At 34.8% G+C, this 19,690-nt stretch overlaps 1 protein-coding gene across 3 annotated transcripts in view; it reads left to right on the top strand.

The window, feature by feature from the left end:
* Positions 1 to 19,690, top strand: part of LOC118192360 (putative G protein-coupled receptor No18) — a 577,637-nt gene that overhangs the window by 355,975 nt on the left and 201,972 nt on the right. For all 3 annotated transcript variants that reach the window (XM_085824932.1, XM_085824933.1, XM_085824934.1), the window contains exon 3: positions 8,252 to 8,307. The gene's annotated coding sequence lies outside the window, so the exon portion shown is untranslated. The remainder of the gene's footprint in view (positions 1 to 8,251; positions 8,308 to 19,690) is intronic.

Below are 19,690 nucleotides of genomic sequence, written 5' to 3'. Positions count from 1 at the left end.
AACCTAACTCAGTGCATGCTAATTACGGAGTGTTATAACACCTAAAAGCCCTTTTTAGCTTCTTTTCACGCCATTCTTATGTCATGTAAATATTCTTTGATCTTACGAATCATTTGCGTTCAGAAATAGCGCAAAGTGATTCCTAAGCATTTGCATTAAAAACAGAAGTCTTTGTTCTGATATTTTAGGCTTGCAACATCGGAAGCACATCGTCACGCGCTGAAAGAAGAAGCAAATTATATACAAAATCAACTCAAATTTTCTCTTTTACTGTCACATAATAATAGAAAATATGATCATGATATTTTTAAGTGTAGAGGGGGATTAAAATATGAGATTTTGAGTTTTATTATTATCATTTCAAATGGCCGGACACTTGCAACTTAAATGCATTTGTTGAGAATGGTTAACGGCTGGTGATCATTTACTCAGCTCATCACCGCGAATGATGCACAGGATGCCCCACAAGAAATGAATGCTCTTTCTCTTGTCACTAAACTCTCGGAAAAACCTTTGGCTCGTTTAGTGTATTAAATGCTATTATTTCGCGCAAAAATTGTACGCTAGTCAGTATACCTATCAGGGCTTCAAAATCTTAATTTTAGAGTTAGGCAATATTTATCATGAACAGTCATTTTTGGCTTAATTGGAAACCCTCATATATTTTAAGAAAGAATGAAAGGGTAAGGTTTCGTAAATCGTACCTTCTAAGAAAAATCAGGTTTAAATCGTAAGATCTATGAAATACATATGCCTTGTAATAATACCTTGTGTTGTTATTGCTGATATTTATTAAAATAAACTTCCATATAATCTATTCTCTTGGATCAAATTTATAAAATTTATAAGCACGAATTTAATATGATTTATAGAACCAGTATTCTAAGTCTTACTACTTATATCTTAAGTATTACTACGTTTAAAATTGGTTTTATTAATAAAAAAACTTTCTTTTTCTCAATTAAGTTATATATGCAACTAAATACAACAATAATCACAAAGATATATTTTCATTTTCTTTTCAAGTCCAGTACATAAGACGTGTATCATCCTCTACATTTTAGACTCGAAAACCCTGAATCATATTGTCTTTGCGGTCTTCCTCACAAATATTACAGGCAGACGAATAACAATGTGAAACAATATGACAGATTAGGGGGTAACTCGTTTTGCCGGAAGCCTCGGTTGGCGTGATATTACGCCTAAGATGGGTTACGACTTGAGCAACCTTACCCAATTTCATTAAATAAATTTGCTCAAATATTCTAGAAAATTATTTTTCAGGCAATAAAATCATTCATTGGATATGATGTACTTAAAAATCCGTTCAGATGCACTGTTCCGTCTAAGACCCCTACCGCCATTCCAACATCAAATTTTACTTAATTTTAAAATAAATTAACGGTGCCATATCAAATCAGTAATTAAAGCATTATATGGTACTTATCAAAAAATTAGGTTTAGTGTAAGTTACGAATTAACCTTAATAAGATTGCGCAGTAGACGTCGCGATGTGACTCTACATTTGATGCTGTATTACGTGAGTGTATTAGTTTCCACTCTATAAATATTTTGCAATTTTGTACTTGTTGTGATCATGCAAATTCTCAGGTCACCCTGTTTTTTATAAGTAATTTCCGCGTTAGGTTGATTTATATGTCTATTAACTAGTAACTGACTGATTTCATACTTGTGCTGATCATACTGACCAAACAATTTCGAAATTGGCTTTTCCTCTGATGCAAAATTTTCGCCCTTTATATTTTACACCGTTTTCCAGCATTAAAAAAAGAGTGTTTTATCAGTACGCATTTCTTGAATTCGTTCTTAATCTAACGTTTTGGAATGAAACGAGAACTTGGATGAAGCACGTTTTGTTACAGTTTTCCGGTGTTATAGTGGAGCACAATAATTTAAAAATGTTTTATTGGAAATAGAAACTTCAAATTATCTACAAATAGTTTTAGTCAGCTATAAAAAAGAAATAATAAGCAAAAATTAAGATTATCTAGGATATGTAACGAAGTATGTAGTATTAATCGTCGTCAGTCATTATTGAGACCGAGCGGAAAAATCGCTGAATAGGGGTAGTTCGATCTGGGTTTGATTCAAGAATAATTGGCTGGCTACATAGGTGATTTCGAGGCTTTTCCTTTGTGCAACGGGAATACGAGCCAATTTTTATTAGAAAATCTCTACGATGGCATTCCTCCCTTTCGGCAGATATCCCTAGCGTGCTTTGTCATAATCAAGTAAACCAGACAATTATTATTGTATTTAATTTAGGAAATTACTTGCGTAAGCTACTATGCATATGTGTACTAAGTTTAAAAATATGTTATCCTGCAGTATTAATTCCCTACTCAGGATTTAATCTAACTTAATTATCCAGCGAGGAAAATCCTCACTTTCAGCAAAATGCGTGCTTCTTAAGGCACAAAGATTATTTTTTAGCCTTAATTGCAATGTTATATACATACCAGAAACTAGAATACATAATAAGCATAGCTATTAAAATTTAAAAGAATCTCCATTTACTTCCTACAGGAAGGAAATTTTACTTATTTCCTGGTAAAATAAAACAGAATTTACTCACGCGAAGTACCGTGAATATGATGAATGTATAAAATTTACGTAAAACAGCCAAAATTCGGATATTTTATTCATCCAGCTAACATAAATAAAAGTTATTTTAATGTTCAGAGTAGACGAAAAATAATTCACTTATTTTAAAATGGTAGACATCAGAGCCTTGCATGCAGATATCAGGTTTGTGTTCTTTGTGTTACTTTTACAAGCTGTAAAATATATTTACTTGAAAATAAAATTCTTTGTCCTCAGACTTTTAGGTACGAGATGAATAAAATAAATTCAATGTATTCGGGAAATTATATAAAATTTGTTGAAGATATATAATTATGAGAACTGGGGAGATTCATAAAAGGATGCAAAAGAGACTATGTTATTTTGAGACTTGTAAAAATTCTCTTTTAGTGTTTGAAATATATTTCTTATTTTTAACCTCTTACTTCTCAGCTAAACGGAAAAGCGTCCAAATATCAATCATTTTCTATTACACATTTTGCAAGGAAATTACATTTTTTGAAGAATCATTCTTACGTCAAAAATACAAACAGATAAAATTACAGTGTATATTGACACACACATATATATATGTAAGAAATAACAAAATAGGATAGGTGTTTCAAAAAAATAATTGACGACCTCAAAATTAACATTCTAAATTTGGTGATCTGCCCCTAGATTCATCTCTTCTCACAGGTTCCAAAGTTTTCTATCTTACGTTATTAACGTTTTAATGCAGATACCTCTTGTCCAATCAAATTAATTGTAAACCAGAACTGTGAACTGAAACTTTTCCGACTCCCACCCTTCTTCCTCTGAAGTTCTATGATACTCTGCCCTTTTCCGCGTTAGCTCTCCTGCTGGTAAGACGCTTTTCATACATGCTGCTGCCACTTACTCGCTTAAGATGACGTCGTACTTCAAGGGAGTTATTCTATTCAAATATTATTAAGAAATATCTTGTCTGAAAAAGGATTATTTGATATGCATGGGAAAAATAAAGATTGTGATTTTTCAAGATATGTCGTGCCAAATTGCGTCATCATGCTTTCCACTCTGCCATCTTCAAGACACTACGGTCTTCTCGGTCATCTACGCAGTATTGTAAGCTGTTGAGAGGTCCACTGCTTTCCTCTACGCATTTGAAATCATTACATATTTATAAAAAGGATAGTTTCCTGCAGCCTGAATCCTCAATGGAAAATTTAGTTCTGCTTTTCAAATCATCGTTTTGTGATAAATCCAAGATAATGTGAAATCAAAAATGAATCATCAAATTTGTTTTTTCAGTGTTTAAAAAATAACAGATCATTCTACTGCTGTGGTGTTTTGCAAGCGCTTCAAAAAATAATCACGCATAGTGTTTACAGATTGAAAGTAACTTCTCGATAAATTGAGAAGTTCGAATGCCTAGTGAAAAGGAAATGATCAGCGAAATTACGTCTTAGCACAGTAGAGAGCAAAAGCTGAAGTGCGTGGTTATAAAAGATGGAAGCACGGCGGAGAGAAAAGTTTTGGTTTACAATTATTACGTCATCAGAGCTGCGCGGGCCATAGAGTGATCTAGAAATGACGCAATGCAGAGAAGTTATTACGATTTTAGAATAGAGAGGAAGAACTAATGTTTGTAATTATATTATAATTCTGTGCCTCAAACTACCAGTGAATCATCAGTGAATTACCGTTTAGGAATTAAGCATTACAGCGGGTTCAAGGTCGATCTGAGTTAGTGTTTCAAGTATGTGCGACAGAAAATTAATTGCACTTCCGCTTTTTCAACAGCTCAAAAATTATTGCATTCGTGTGAATATAGCTCAGGAACTAAATTATTTAATGTGCTGCAGATTCTATAGTTTTAATTTCAACTTTGGTTAAAATTTCTGCAATTTGTTTTGAGAAAATCTGAAATTCTTGTTCATTAATTTTTCTAATTTTTCGTAATTATGTGTGAGCAAATTAAGTAACGAATTTTAAAGCTCTTTAAATTATTCATAGGGAAGGATATTAAGGTAAGTTTTTATGTTTTTGAAATTTTGTTGAGAATTTTGAATACGAATTTTATAATTATTCTGAAAATAAAGTAGATGTTAAAAATAAGTGGAATTAGTACAGATAAGTAATATGAAATTATGGTAAATACATGTTAAAATTTATAGGTTATTGCGTTATGATTTATTGATGATAAAGTTTTGCTTAAGTCATTTTAAAATCAAAGTTAATAATTCAAACATTTTATGATTTATTTAAAATGTAGTTTTGTATTTCTGAATTGGAAAAGATAAATTATTGAATTTGATAAAAATCAGGTAAAGAATTTGAAGGTTTTACTTAGGGAAGGTTCCTAATGTGAATAAGATTTTTGTACTATTGTTTAAATTTCTATGAATTTATATTTTTTTTATTTTTACTGTATGTTAAGAATGAAAGTATTGTTTTTGAGTTGTAGGAATTTCTTTAATGTTTTTATGATAAACGTTAAAACTCCTCGCCGTGCTTCCATCTTTCATAACCACGCACTTCAGCTTTTGCTCTCTACTGTGCTAAGATGTAATTTCGCTGGCTTGCTTTCTATCTCAACAATATCAAAAATTTAAAATCTTCTGTGGAAAGGCACGATTAGAGTGCCAAGTGATTGTGGCCACAAATATCAGTTTCAAATAAAAATGGAATTAAATCTGCCTCGACTGCCAAGTTCTTTAGATATTACCAAGTTAGCATTACTAGCACACTACGCAATCAAAATCTTCTTCAATATGGGTGTAATCACGTATCTACAGTGTTCCGTCTTTTCCTTGTGCTTTTATTATGACATATATATATATATATATATATATGAAATGTATTTTCTCATACATTATTTGTTTTGTGCAGCCGGGGCAACAGGAATGAGACACATTTTGGAATATAAAGTGGTAGATTTATTTTAGCATCCATCTCACAAGCGTTTTCTTTCGTACAAAAACGAGCAGAAGCCCTATTTATACATATGTGTGCGTCACGAGGCTTATCCAATCAGCGATATTAATTGAAATCACGAGGTGACGCTATCTTCTCATCAGGAGTGTTCTTAAAGACTTTATGTAATATGACAGATTTATGAGTTTGGCGATTTGGCGGGCGCCAACAGGTTAATATATTTTATACTAAAGAAAGGATTTCGCCAAAATTTAGGAACAGGGATGCAATTTAAGTAGAGAATCGCCAACACATTATTAAGCAATATTATTAGAATTTAATTTAATCAATTGATTTAAAAATACCATTACATATATATATATATATATATAATATCTTTGTATATATTTATATGTAAAAATATATAGATATATTTAAGATAAAAAATATAAAAGCAAACTTCAAAATTTAATTCACCATAACCTCTTTTATTTTTTTATTTCATTTGGTAACTTCATCTCTCTGTCCTAAAAATAGAGCTGTAAGTCTAAACTGCGTCATTCATAATAATCATGCGATCTTAAGTAAACCTTAATGCAGATGCCTCTTGACCAATCACCGAATTGTAAACCCAAACAAAAACTGAAACTTTTGAGTCCCTCCCTTCTTTCTATGAACTGATACGTTACTTTTGCTTGTGCTTCCTCTTCGCCAGATATTTTACTGCAATCATGTATGAGTTGCTATATTTGCTTCTATGGCAATAATATCAAAAATTGTAAATGATCTTTAATAGGCACGAGTTGAGTGCCAAGAAATTGTGACTACAAAATGTGAATTTAAATAATAAGGATTTAATCAGGCTGGACTGCTTCTTCTTCAAAATGGATGGACGCTCTAAGCATCAAGTATCTACGCCCCAAGTATATTTGTGCATTTACATCTCAGTGTTCTTATATCAGTGCATCCAAAATTGTGCTATTATTACATATAATATATATATATATATATATATAGAGAGAGAGAGAGAAAATCACATTTACGCTTATAACGTCGGCTTTTAACGAAAGCGTTAATTTATTTTACCTGAAATACCTCTGTATTGTTGACTGTTTTAACACATGCAGGCAGTCATAAAAATTTAACATAACTTTATAATTCGTATTTATTACAAATGTAGAGATTTTAGCTCTAACTTAAAAACATTTCTTCTCGATATGATCTGTTTTGAAACAAGGAATGGCAAGAAAAGATATATTTGGCAAACTTTGAAATTACGAATGATAGCAAATTAAAACATACAAATTACACAAACTTAAAAGCTAATTAATATGATTTTAATAATAAAATTATAAAACTTCGAACTCATTAACCAAAAAAGAAAAAAAAAAAAAAAAAAAACTACAGTCTGGTTCTTACGGTCAATTAACGCCGCCTAGGAACCGAGAAAATAAACTAAAATAGATAATACGGAATGGTCAAAACTAAAACTTTGTAAATAAGATGCTCGTACCACATAAGGCCAAATCAGGCTAAGGCTTTATTAGCCATTTTGGGTCATTTCGTATTAGAAGGTGTATCCATTTATAGTTTTTTTCTGCTATAGTACACATGCATGCATATTTACACTTATTTCTGAATTCGATCCTGGTAACGGAAGAGTACCATGAAAACAGCCCACCAGCGGCCGAGTGGTAAGGTCGCGGAACACTGGTAGTTACGACCTAAGTTCGATTTTAGGCGAACAAGCTGGCTGCATGGGAGTTTTGCTTTCATGGTTTTCCTCCGTGTGAAAAGTGTATACGAACCAGTTACGGTTAAAAAGTACTCCACCAAAGCATCCTCCTTTAGGCAGGACTTTTCTTATATTCCTTATAGAGTTTATACAAAAGTTTTTGTCCCTTCTTACATCGTACCTTCTTGGTGTAGTTAGAAAGCATATCCGGCTAACAATCGCAAAGTTTGTAACTCGAAATCCAACTAGGGCACTTTCTAAGGGAAACAGGCTCATATACGTGTTACACATGGGGAAAGCTACGAAAAAGTTCATACAGCAGTATTTCAGCCCGTTCAGGGGGATTTGAACCTTGGACCGAACTACCAGTGTTCAACGACTTTGCCGCTCGGCCGCTGGTGGGCCAGTAGCCTGATTTGCTTACATCAATAAACCTAACAAATTAACCTGATAAAAAAGCAGATGGATCATAAAATCTGATTTTTTGTAACCATTATCTTAAATCTTCCTTTCTACCCATCTATTATTGAGCGACGAAGCGAAGTTCATTAGTGAGAATTAGCAAACTGTAGCTGTTTTCAGTCGTTGTTCAAAGAGAGGTTCCTTCTTGAGTGCCCACACAGTTGGATCTGTTTACATGGGAAAAATTCTTTAACGTCGTTCAAATGGTCATCAAGAACTTCCCATTCAATACGTTTCTCTTTAGAGTACGTTAAAAAATTATTTATGTACTCTCATTACCAGCAACATCAGAGAAGCTCCAGAATCATTATGAAGCTCTTTGGTAACTATCAGTACAGATATTTTTTGCTGCATGTAGGCATAATTGAAATATTGCTTAAATATGTGCCATGCAGCAAAATAAGTACACATTGTCCGTTTATAATGTTAAATTTGAAAAATATTTACATATTTTCATGTAGTATTTATTTTATTATTCTTAACATTTTTTAACTGCAGGCTTTTGAAATCCGATGAATTAGTTGAAGTAAATTTTCTCTGTATATATATATATATATATATTCTCCTTTTCAGGTTCATTTGTTGCAGGGAGCGGAGGTTATAATAACGGATCTACCATGTGAATGACAGTAAGTGCACACTTCCATTTATTAAAATCACTACCGTTCCAAACATATTTGAAATTATTAAGCAGCTGAATATAAAAACTGCGATTAATATATTGCATACCGTGATATCACTTTTAAACTTATCAAGTAAAATGAATTTATTAACTAATTAGTAACAATTAATTTATTAACTAATTTTAAAATAATAACTAAAAATTAAAGAATTGACGCAATTTTTCTATTCATTTTAATATTTTAAAATAACACTAGTCTTATAATTATGTTTTGGGTGAAATTTTAGCTTTTGCAAACACGTCTTTTTTAATTGTATTTATTCTCAGTCTCGTAAGACTGCTGAAAATGTTTTCGATCAGCGCCTTTCAGTTCAAGAAATTTTCTTAGAATTTCAAGTGCTTATTTGGACTTAATTGATGATAGCATGCCATTACGTTTTTCTGCATCACATTTGCTGTTACTTTCTACAGCTCTTTTAGAACTTTCGTAGTTTATTTTTATACACGTTGTCTCAATATTGTTCTGAAATGATACATATTCAGTTTAATCGATCTGTAACTTCATAAATACAAATATGATCAATGTTTTCCATGCTTTTGCTTTAGTCTTCTGTCGCCAGCTCCTTTCCAGGTTCATGGACTACGGTAATTTTTAGAAGCATTTCATGAACATTTATGACCCTTTGGGGATATAATGTGTCTAACCCAAAAGGGAATATTTTGAATGTGAGAAACTTAGAAGATGGGATACAGAAGTTGCACTCCCATCTTCTCTCAGGTTGTGTTTGAGAAGTAACCTTTACTCATTTATCTTTATAGGAGTGTTTTGGCTAACCTCAAGGTATGAAAATTCTGTCCGTCTGAATGACCTTTCACTATCTCTGTGTTGTTTCTCAGTTTTAATGAACAGTGTCAATTCATCTTAGAGAAAATCCTTCTAGATGCAGTTTTAATTACCGAAAAAAATTAATATGAAAGTCATTTGCAGGTATTGCAGGTTGTCCCGATTATCCGGCGATGGATTAATCGGGCTCTTTCTAAAACCAAATTTAAGTTTTTCATAATGAAATGATGTACAAATTTTATTAACAAACAATCCTCATAAAGATTAACAGGAGTGGTAGAAGTTGATATTATTTTCATTTATTCACAGCATTTCGTAATGTAAACGTATGACATCTAAAGAGACATTGTTAAATTATCAGCTAATATTAAATTGCTCAAAGTTAAAGATCAATCAAATATACCACCACTGATCCTGTATTTCACAATGACTCCTATAGCAGCACAAGAGTAAAAGTGCAGTACGAAAGAAACCATTACGGTTAATTTTACCTTCACCGCTATACATTCAATACATAGGTTTGTAGAGACATTAGGTATTTAGGACGCAGGCAAGATAAAAAATTAGCAAAGCCTTGGTCGGAAATCGAACCACGGATCTCTGAAATACCGGCTCAGTGAGATGATCACTACACCACGAAAGCAAGCTAGGAAGGTGGGAGAAATACCTTGTAAGTTAAAAAAGTGGCCTTCAGAACTTATCAACAAAAGAACAAAATCTTATCAAGGTAGTCATGCGAGACCTTCCTACAGGTGACAGGTGACAGCAGGACAGGGCACATGGACCGCTTTCTATGACTACTGTGTGTTACCCTGGGCCTGCAACCATCTAGAGAATAACCCCAAGAGGCCACATGAGTGCCTCACGCTTCGCACACAGACCCAATGCCTGATTTCTCTGACCTACAAGTCTGCCCACCAGAAGAGGAAATCCAGGGGGATGGAATACATTTGGACTACTTTCGTAATACTTAATGCAGACCACTTAATACATACTAATACATAAGACAAGGACAAGAAGTACATAATACAAGGATTACATAATACAATAGGATACATAATATAATACATAATACTAGGACGAGGAGTACACAAGACAAGAAGTGATAGGACTAGAAGTACATAGAACATAAGCAATAGTGCAGACCACTCAATGCGTAGGAATATACGTATAATACATTTGTTCTACATACTTACAACATCAATACTAAGAACTGCGTAGTACATAAACGATATGCATAAAACTACATACGTACATACGACATTATACTTGAGAAATACACATTACGTATACGTTAATACATTTGTTCTACATGCTTATGACATTAATACCAGGAACTACTGAGTACATAGACTATATACATAAGACTACATACTTTCGACATTATGCTTGAGATATACTACTTAGTACATAAACTATATACATAAGACTACATACATTCGACATTAAACTTGAGAAATACACATTGCGTAATACTTTAGGACGTTGATTACATATTTATATCCCAATGATACATTAATACATTTGTTCTACATACTTACCACGTTAATGCCAAGAACTAGTACGTAAATTATATACATAAGACTACATGCATACATACGACATTATACTTGAGAAATACACAATGCGTAAAGCTTTAGGACATTGATTACATATATTTGCCCCAATGATACATTAGGACAAGGAGTACATACACGTAAGCAATACATAATGCTTACCACATAATGCATACCGTTACATTGGACTTTGAACTACAGAGGGACCTCAGATTCTCTTACAATATTACACCCACTAACTACTAACAACATCAAAACTACATTCTTAAACACTACATACACACATTCAGCATTATACTTGAGAAATATAATATTAAAAACTCTAGGTCATTGATTTCATATATGTGTCCCAATGATACATGAGGACTGGAATTACATAAAACAAAGGCAGCGCATTTTGTTTATTACTTAAACATGCGAATACATAAAACATTTGAACTACTTACTAGCAAAATTATATCCTAGTATTACATAATACATAAACTATACTTACATAGAACCTAGTATCAGTACCCAATTCTAGTACTACATAATACAGAAACATTACAGGCATAGAAACCACATACATACCTTCATCTATATACTTCGGAAATGCATAATACATAGTGCTTTAGGACATAGGTTACGTAATTTGTCCCGGTGATACATTTGGCAAAGGGTGCACGATCTTTAAGCAATGCGTAGTGCTTAGCACTTCAGGCATACAAATACATAGTACATTGGAGCTATATTCTTGCTTGCAACATTATGTCCAGGAACTATTTACATACATACAGCATAATTTCTAAGGAATTCATAGTACAACGGGAATTTATAATACGTTAATTTTTTATAAGCACAATACTAGACTTTAACAATGAGCGTGAATACAACTTTATACTTCAGAAATATATAATACAGAGCGCTTTAGGACATAGATTACGTAATTTTCTCCCGTGATACATTAGGCCAAGGAGTGCGCATACCACTTATTCATACAAATACATAATACATTGGAGCTACATACCTGCCTGCAACATTCTATTCAGGAACTACTTGCGTACATACAGCATAATTCATAAGGAATTCACAATACATTAGGAATTCATAATGCATTAAATTTTTATAAGCATAATACTGAGCTTTATGAACGTGACGTAATTACAATCGACTTAAGGCCCGTCCACACGAGGACGCTCCCGACGTAGTTGACGTAACTTTTTTGACGCCGGCGTAAATTCGCAGGACGCAGAAGACGTAAAACTGAGTACGCTCCTGTTCAGCTTTTTCGCCCGCGACGCGCGCGTATAGCCAATAGCCGACTGAGTTCTTATCACGTGTCATAATCAGAAAACCTTCTTGCTTACCCGTTTCAATATGGCGTCAGAGCCACACAGAGATGAGTTTTTGCTTAGAAATATAACTGTATACAGCAATAAAATAATCAGAACTGTTCACGCCATCTTCAGATTTCTCAAACCGTACATATTAGTATACATTTTAAATTCTCATTGAAGGGGAAAACTGTATACTTATAAAGCAATGATCCGACCAGTATATCCATATGCTTCACCTATTTATAACACCGTAAGTAATAGGAACCTAAATAAATTACAGTTTCTACGAAATCAAAGTTTCTGCCATACAAAATTCTCCTTAATTATTGTAAATATTGGCTATATCAAGTGTAATAAAAAGCTCTATAAATATCCCAATATTAAATACACCAAAAACTAACTTCAGCAATATAATAACTTCTAAAATAAAGCAGTTGACTGTGAAAGAGTATTCAATAAAATACAATCACGAAATTTTGGAGGAAAGTTACAACTTGTGCATACAGCAATTATTTATTGAAGTTTAATTAAATTACCTTTGCAGCGACTTCTACTTGTTACATTATTTTTCACAAACACTGCTATCACAGATAGCTGAGTGGTCAGCGCGCTGCTTTGGTGGCGGAGGAATGGAAAGGTGGCGAGTTCGAACCTCATCCGTAGACGGTATAATTAAGTTAGCTTTTCTCGTTTTGAAACGTGTTTCTTATATTTAATCATCAATCATTATATTCTTATTCTGCCTATTATTATTGTTTTCATTTCTTATTTTATTCATTATTATTATAGTTTTTAATTTAGTTTAAAAATGTGCAGTGCAAATAGAAATCCTTTTGTAAAAATATATCTGCATCTCTTTATCATATATCATCTATAAATTCTCTCTTTATTTTTACTTTATTGCATATTTTATCACATAATTTCTCATAAACTGTCCAAAGTTTGAACCTCATTCTAAATTCAAAAATAAATAAAAAGAAAAACAAAAGACCAAGGGAGAGCGAGTTAAAAAATATGAAGTTGGTTTTATTATATGGTGGATGGTGTATATAAAGAGAATTAAGTAATTTAATTCTCTTTATATACTGTATTCCAAACCAATTTTATAAATCGTAATTTTCATACGATATAGAATCTGCAAGTCTGTCAAACTGGTCGCTACTCATCCTGAAGGAATTAAAAAACAAGTAATATACCCCCTCCAAAAAAAAAAAATTAAGTCAATTCCTACTTAGGTCCAGAAAGAAAAGTTTAAAAATACATAAATAAATAAATAAAAATATAAACATAATTTTTTTAAATTAAAAATTAAAAAATTTTTAATATGTGAAAAAGCTGTATTAACATCAAGTGTCATTCACTGCAAGTTTAAAAAATTGTATTTGAACTTGAGTGGATGTATAAAAAGCATTTTATGTACTGAAAATTTGAACAAGATATAGGGAGAGTGGGAGCTAATAGTAGGAATTTAATAATTCCAGATATTCTTTTCGCAAACAAGGCAGTAAAAAAAAAAAAAAAATCTCTTTGAACAGGTCGCTCTAAATAAATCTTTCGGACTCATTCTTGCCATTTTTTGCGGTTTTGCCTCTGCTTAATAATTGCACATAATAGTAAAGTTTCAGCTATACAAAAGATCATCTGATTCGGACAACTTGACGCAAACATACAGAAGAACAGCGAAGTAATAAGATACAGCTCTGTTGACGCTATATTACACCGTCACGTGATTTTTGCGCAAAATCATTCTATTGGTTAAACGCACTCTTCGCAAGCGTACTCGTTTGGACGCTTTTACGCTGGTAACGTAAAAGCGCGTTCGTCAGCTACGTTTCGAGCGTATTCGTGTGGACGGGCCTTTACACTACACAACTATGTGACTACTTATGATACTTTCATAAATTTTTATACTGGACTTAACACAATAAACATGGAGTATAGACTGCTGCATAGTATATACTTTACAAGCACTTACATACCATTACTGCAATAGATTACTTCATTACTGCATTGGACTCTTGCCATAGTAAATAGTACGTACTGAAACTTTGTTTACGGAGTTACTGGCTGCTACATTAGATAATATTTCTATGCGTTAGTACGGAATCACTGGCTTCTACATTAGATATCATTACTATAAATACGCTTCCCAGTTGTAAGACACTTAACAGATGTGTGCTCAATACATGTCACGTTACATCTACAGTATTTTGTGAGCACTGTCCATTACTGTGCTAATAGCCTTGAACGGCATGTGGGTTCGAGGATAACTAAATACAGTTACATTTCCATACTTTGGATACACATGCTATTGCTGTCCTGTCTACTTTAGTAAGCTTGGGGAATCGTAATGCCAAACATGTTTATGGCATGTGCCCTATTCCGGTCTGCTATGCCCATTTTTTCTAGTTTGTCCATTATGCTTTTAAGCTTTTGCCGCGTGCCTCGATGTTTTACGAGGAGGCGTTTCAAAGGCAGAACATTGGTGGTTGGGAATTTGATGTGCCACTCTACTGTTAAAGGGCACTCCTTGACATAGTGGTCTGGTGAGCCCAAGTTCTCACAAACACACATATTAGTTGTTGCTAGACCTCTTTCTGCAAAGTATGTCGGAAAGGGGCCGTGGCCTATTATACATCTCGTGAGGTAGGGCGCTGAGATGAGCCGGTCCACCTCTATCTTGGGCAGGAACTCATATGCTCTGCGGCCTTACGAGATTTGGTTCCATTCTTTCTGCCAGTTTCCAATGGCAGTCTCCTCTAATTGCCTCTTTAGGCATGACCGGGGCAGGGGCATTTGAATCTGCTCCGTTTCCTCAGTTTGGGTAGCCTCCTCGGCAAGAGCGTCTGTTGCTTCATTTCCCTGGATTCCGGCGTGCGCCTTCACCCAGGATATTTGGATTCTCATTGACTTTTCTTGTAAACGGAGGACTTCTTGCAGGTGCGAGATTAGTGGGAGCGCTGAAGAGAGTTATTGACAGCATAAATGCTTGAGAGGCTGTATATAAATATCGTAGCTCGACTCTGTCGTGTATCAATTGCGCATTTCACTGCCTTCGTGAGGGCAACTACTTCCGCTTAGAACACTGAGTTATGTGCGCCCAGGCGGCCTTTCCATTCCTTTGCTATGTTCCCGCCTATATAGGCACTGCCTACAGCGTCACCATTTTTTGACCCGTCCGTATAAAGCACGGCCCCTGGTCCGTTTAAGCGAGGAGTTAACACTGGTGAGCGGAAATTCCTTATGCCCAGTCCATATTCTGACGGATGTGTGCTTAGTTTGGAGCTGCATGTTTCGTAGACTTCTGGCAGATATCATGTATCCCCATATGTGCATGGCTGTTGGAGTTTCGTCACCGTTGCAATTGCGGCTTCTTGCTGCGCTTTGATTGGGAGCGGCATAAGCCCCGCTAACACCGAAACGGCCGCAGGTCGAGGTTGTAGTGTAGGCATTCGTTATGGCCAGGACAAATGGCCATAACAACCTACCTATAGATTTTCCTACATACGAAAAGAAGAGGAAATATTGAAGAAGCTTGTATTCGTGGGATATCTATGTTCAAGATGCAATTCACAAGGGAAATTCAGGGGGCCGAAACTTTCAATACATTTTTGTTGTTGTTGACCGAGGAGATATAGTAAGAAGTATTAACTCTCAAGACTCATGGAAAATATGAGCTCTCGCCGCCACCGGCCTGATGAGTACTCAATAGCGTACTTCATATGTCAGAGATAAGTCAACGGTCAAATCTTCTGTAAAACCAGCCAATATGCCTAAAGGGTAGCATAGAATATATAACTTACACATGCTCTCTACCTAAGTAGAAATGCAATGAAAATCGCATCCATGAAAATCGCAAGGCTGCATGTTACTTACGAAACCAAGAATTAAGGGTTTTAAGATTTCGTCAGCCAAAGGCAAGGTCAAAGACCGGTGAAGGCTAGTTCTAGAAATAGAAAAGTAACTAGCCCAACCTCTGCACATTCGCAGAACTTGAGACCAAAAGTAAATTCTGGATACAATCACAGAAAAGGACTTTTCACCAGAAAAGAGGTTTCTGGTGAAAATAGTAGAAACTGCTGAAAAGAAAGTAAATTCTCATATCTAGAGCATGATGTTGGAAATTCCTTGCTTGAACTATTCGACGGGGAGAACTGTAAAAGTTATCACTCTCTCAGATGATAACTCGACGCGAACATTCACCTCTCGCACCTTCTACGGCCAGCTAAGCTTCCCATTGATCAATATTTTTCGCCCTTTGGAATACCATTTCCCCACGTCAACCAGCACTCTGGCAGATCAAGAAAGAACCAAATAGCAAGCATCCAGCAGGAGACATTGCTCGTAATGTTGCATAATGCTTGGAGCTCCATATTTTCTAAAAAGAAATATCTACTATTACATAAGGTCGCCTTCTTTTTCCTCCTTTCCAAGATTCCGTTTCTACGGCTTACCTGTCATGGAATATCCCATGTCAAGCGCGAAAATGCTCAACTTCCAACAGATCTGCTAAATTTCTTTTAGCGCAATAGACCAGCAATAACGTGATATAGTCATACTCGTATTCATATGTAAGTAAATACAAGCAGCAGTGGAGAAGAACATAAACAGGAACAGGATGAAAATAACAATTTATTCTCCAAATTCAGCTACTTCCAGTAAAATGTGAAGTGTAATTTTCTGTTATTGCAATATGGGTTATTCCTCGTTGCTTGTTTTTAATTGCTCTAGGATTAACTGTAAATTCCTGTTACGTAGTTTACTGGACATCAACCCTCATAGGGACTACATAGAACCGATAGCCACTCTACTGATAAAGATCGAAAACGCAGCTCAAAACTGGTTAGATTCTCTGCCAATGTCGATCTTAGGCTGGTGTAAGCCCTATGCAGGTGTCCTAAAAATTATAATTTAATTAAATTAATTCCATCTTGATAACGTACTTCTGCTAAAAGCCGTTTACATTAAGCAATGTCCACTGCATCCAGTGTCGTTGCGCGCTAAACTGGTACCGATCCAACGCAATGTCGATTATATACTTTTATTAATGTGACAAATATATTTACATTGTCTCTCATTATTAAAACCTTTTGACAATCGCATGCGTGTACAAGTGTCGGTCGGTGTGCCGGTGCCGAAGCGACACAGGATCGATCGTACGCTGGTGACATATCATTGAACTTAACAAATGCACTTAAATCATCTTAATCGTTATTGCACAGTTACCAAAATTCTGTTTTGCCCTGTCGATCGTATGACGTTCGTAGATAATTATTACATTAATATTAAAATGTCTCTTTATTTTAACGATCATATGTCGGTAACTGGCGTCAGTTGTACGCCACTATCACTTTGTTCTAGTGTCGATCCTATGTAGCGTCGATTGTATGCGTTTCACTGTTTCGTGAAGATCAAAGATGTTCATTTGCTCATTATTACGTCAATATCAACATTTCTTCATATTGTTTTGATTATATGTTAGTAACTAGTGTCGGTTGTATGCGGATGTCAATCTGAGCCAATATGGAACTTAGCAGCTTCGTGAAGATGAAAGATGTGCACTTGCTAATTGATACATCATTATCAAAATTTCCTTTTATCGGGTCGATCATGTACCGGTAACAAGTACCAGTCGTATGCTAGTGGCGATCCTGTAACGGCATTCTATCTCCGCAGTGATGATCTTATGCCTGTAAAAACTCTGTGAAGCGGTCAAATGTGTATTAATTTTTCTAATCTTTATTATTTCTTAAACAAAACGTGTGTTTTGCTTTATGAATGGTATGCCAATAACTTGTGTCTGCCGTATCAAGGTGTCGATCGTATGTCTCATAGAAAGTGAAAAGTATATAGGAATCATCTTATTCATCATGATAATCATTTCATCATTATCAGAATTCCCTTTTTGTAATGTCGATACTATGCCAGTAAGTATTGCCCGGCTGGTCGGACCTTCATATTTCTGATCTTATGAATATAATCCGCTTATACCACCACTGATCAGGAACTGACTGTGTATCAGGAGACTTTCTATTGCTATAGATGGCAGATTGAAATATAGCAAATCGTTAAATGTGGAAGTTACGATGATTGTCGTATTTCCTCACGTGTTTTTCTCTTTCTTAAAAGACAAAATATTTTTATTGTCCAAAAATAAGTAGGGAAAAATGTGAGAGTAATTTAATTTCAGAAGCTCGCGGCTACAATAAGAAGGTAAAAATGAAATATAGTCATAAATATCCTACTTGTAAGGATCTTAAGTTTTACTAACGTTTATTTTATTTTAAATCTTTACTATCACTTCTTATTTTCTACTTCCGGCCAGAATTATAAGCGTGAAGGTTTTTATGCAAAGTTTGTCTGGCGAACGCCAAGTATTTAAGTGTGGCCTTTTTGCCAAGCGAAAGAGAGGAAGCAGTGAGTTCGAAGCAGGCCGCTTACCTTAGAAGTTACGCAGTTGCTATTTGCCTTCCAGGCCAGAGGTTTTAATCCTCTTGATAAATTAAACGTATTGTAGTGTTCACAGTCTCTGTGCTACATACGCTTCCTGTTATTATAAGGCCAATCTTCCACGTGTATTATTCTAAAGTTAAATTAGAGTTTAGTTTTATTTTTATATTTTTTTACGTTAGACCCCGAGTGGAGGGTCAGTGTATTCCGAAGTACGGAAGTTATTGTATATAGAGAAAAATAAAGGGTTTTGTATACCCTTCGTCTGTATCCTGTCTACTTACCACAATTAGTGAACATAGCTTTAGTAAGCTCTCTGTTCCGAGTCAGGTTCTTGTATGTTCCCGAAGAAGGTTAGAAGGAACATTGAACCTGATATACTCATAACTATAACAATATTATTCTTTTAAAAGAAACCTACATTTTAAAAGAAATGCATAGCAATAATAACATTAGAATATCTGATGGATACTGAATCGTAATCTGACGATAAGTGAGTGCGAGGTGTTCGGGTCATAGAATCTGTGTATTTTACAATATACCTTCCATTGTTAATAGTAAAGTCCAGAGCTGCTTTTAAGGTTGTAAGTTCTGCCTGAACCACTGAGTTACTGGGATGAAGCCTTTTAGCCCAAGAATGGATTATGAGGTCACCGTCCTTGACACACCACGCATTGCCAGTCCCAAGATCTCCTTTGGAGCCATCAGTATAAACGGCTGCGGATTGTTATGCAAGTGGAGGATTACAATTTGCTTCCATATCGAAGTCTGCAGGGTGGCAAGAAGAGTGGGCAAATATAATTCTTGTACTCCGAAGATATATATGTCATATTCCAAATAGTAACGTCTTGTTTTAGTATGATCATTCTCACTACAGTACTCTTGCTCTGTACTATCAACTAGAGGGGCGGAAGACATACCAGTATATTTAATGCAGTTGTTGGAGAGTTACGGAAAACCTCTGTAGATGCCCAGAAGAAATGGTTTTTGCGCCGAGTTCAATGATTGTTGCACGCTAATCGTGATATTGACGCCCCATGTGGAGACTCCATAAAGTGCTATGCGATCAGCGACGGTGGCATACAATACCTTAAGCATCTGCGACGAAATAGCCAAGCTAGGAGCAGTTGTTCTCTGCATTTTGTTGGGCTGTTTATGTAGCCATTCTTTAAGATCCTAGACGAGAGGGAGCCAAGAGAATCTGTCGTCTATAATCACTCCCAA

This window comes from Stegodyphus dumicola, chromosome 10 (genome assembly GCF_044657685.1).
Source record: "Stegodyphus dumicola isolate Sdum_Otavi_A_Nest chromosome 10, ASM4465768v1".
NCBI classification, from domain to species: Eukaryota; Metazoa; Arthropoda; class Arachnida; order Araneae; family Eresidae; genus Stegodyphus; species Stegodyphus dumicola.
This window is presented reverse-complemented; position numbering and strand designations above follow the sequence as displayed.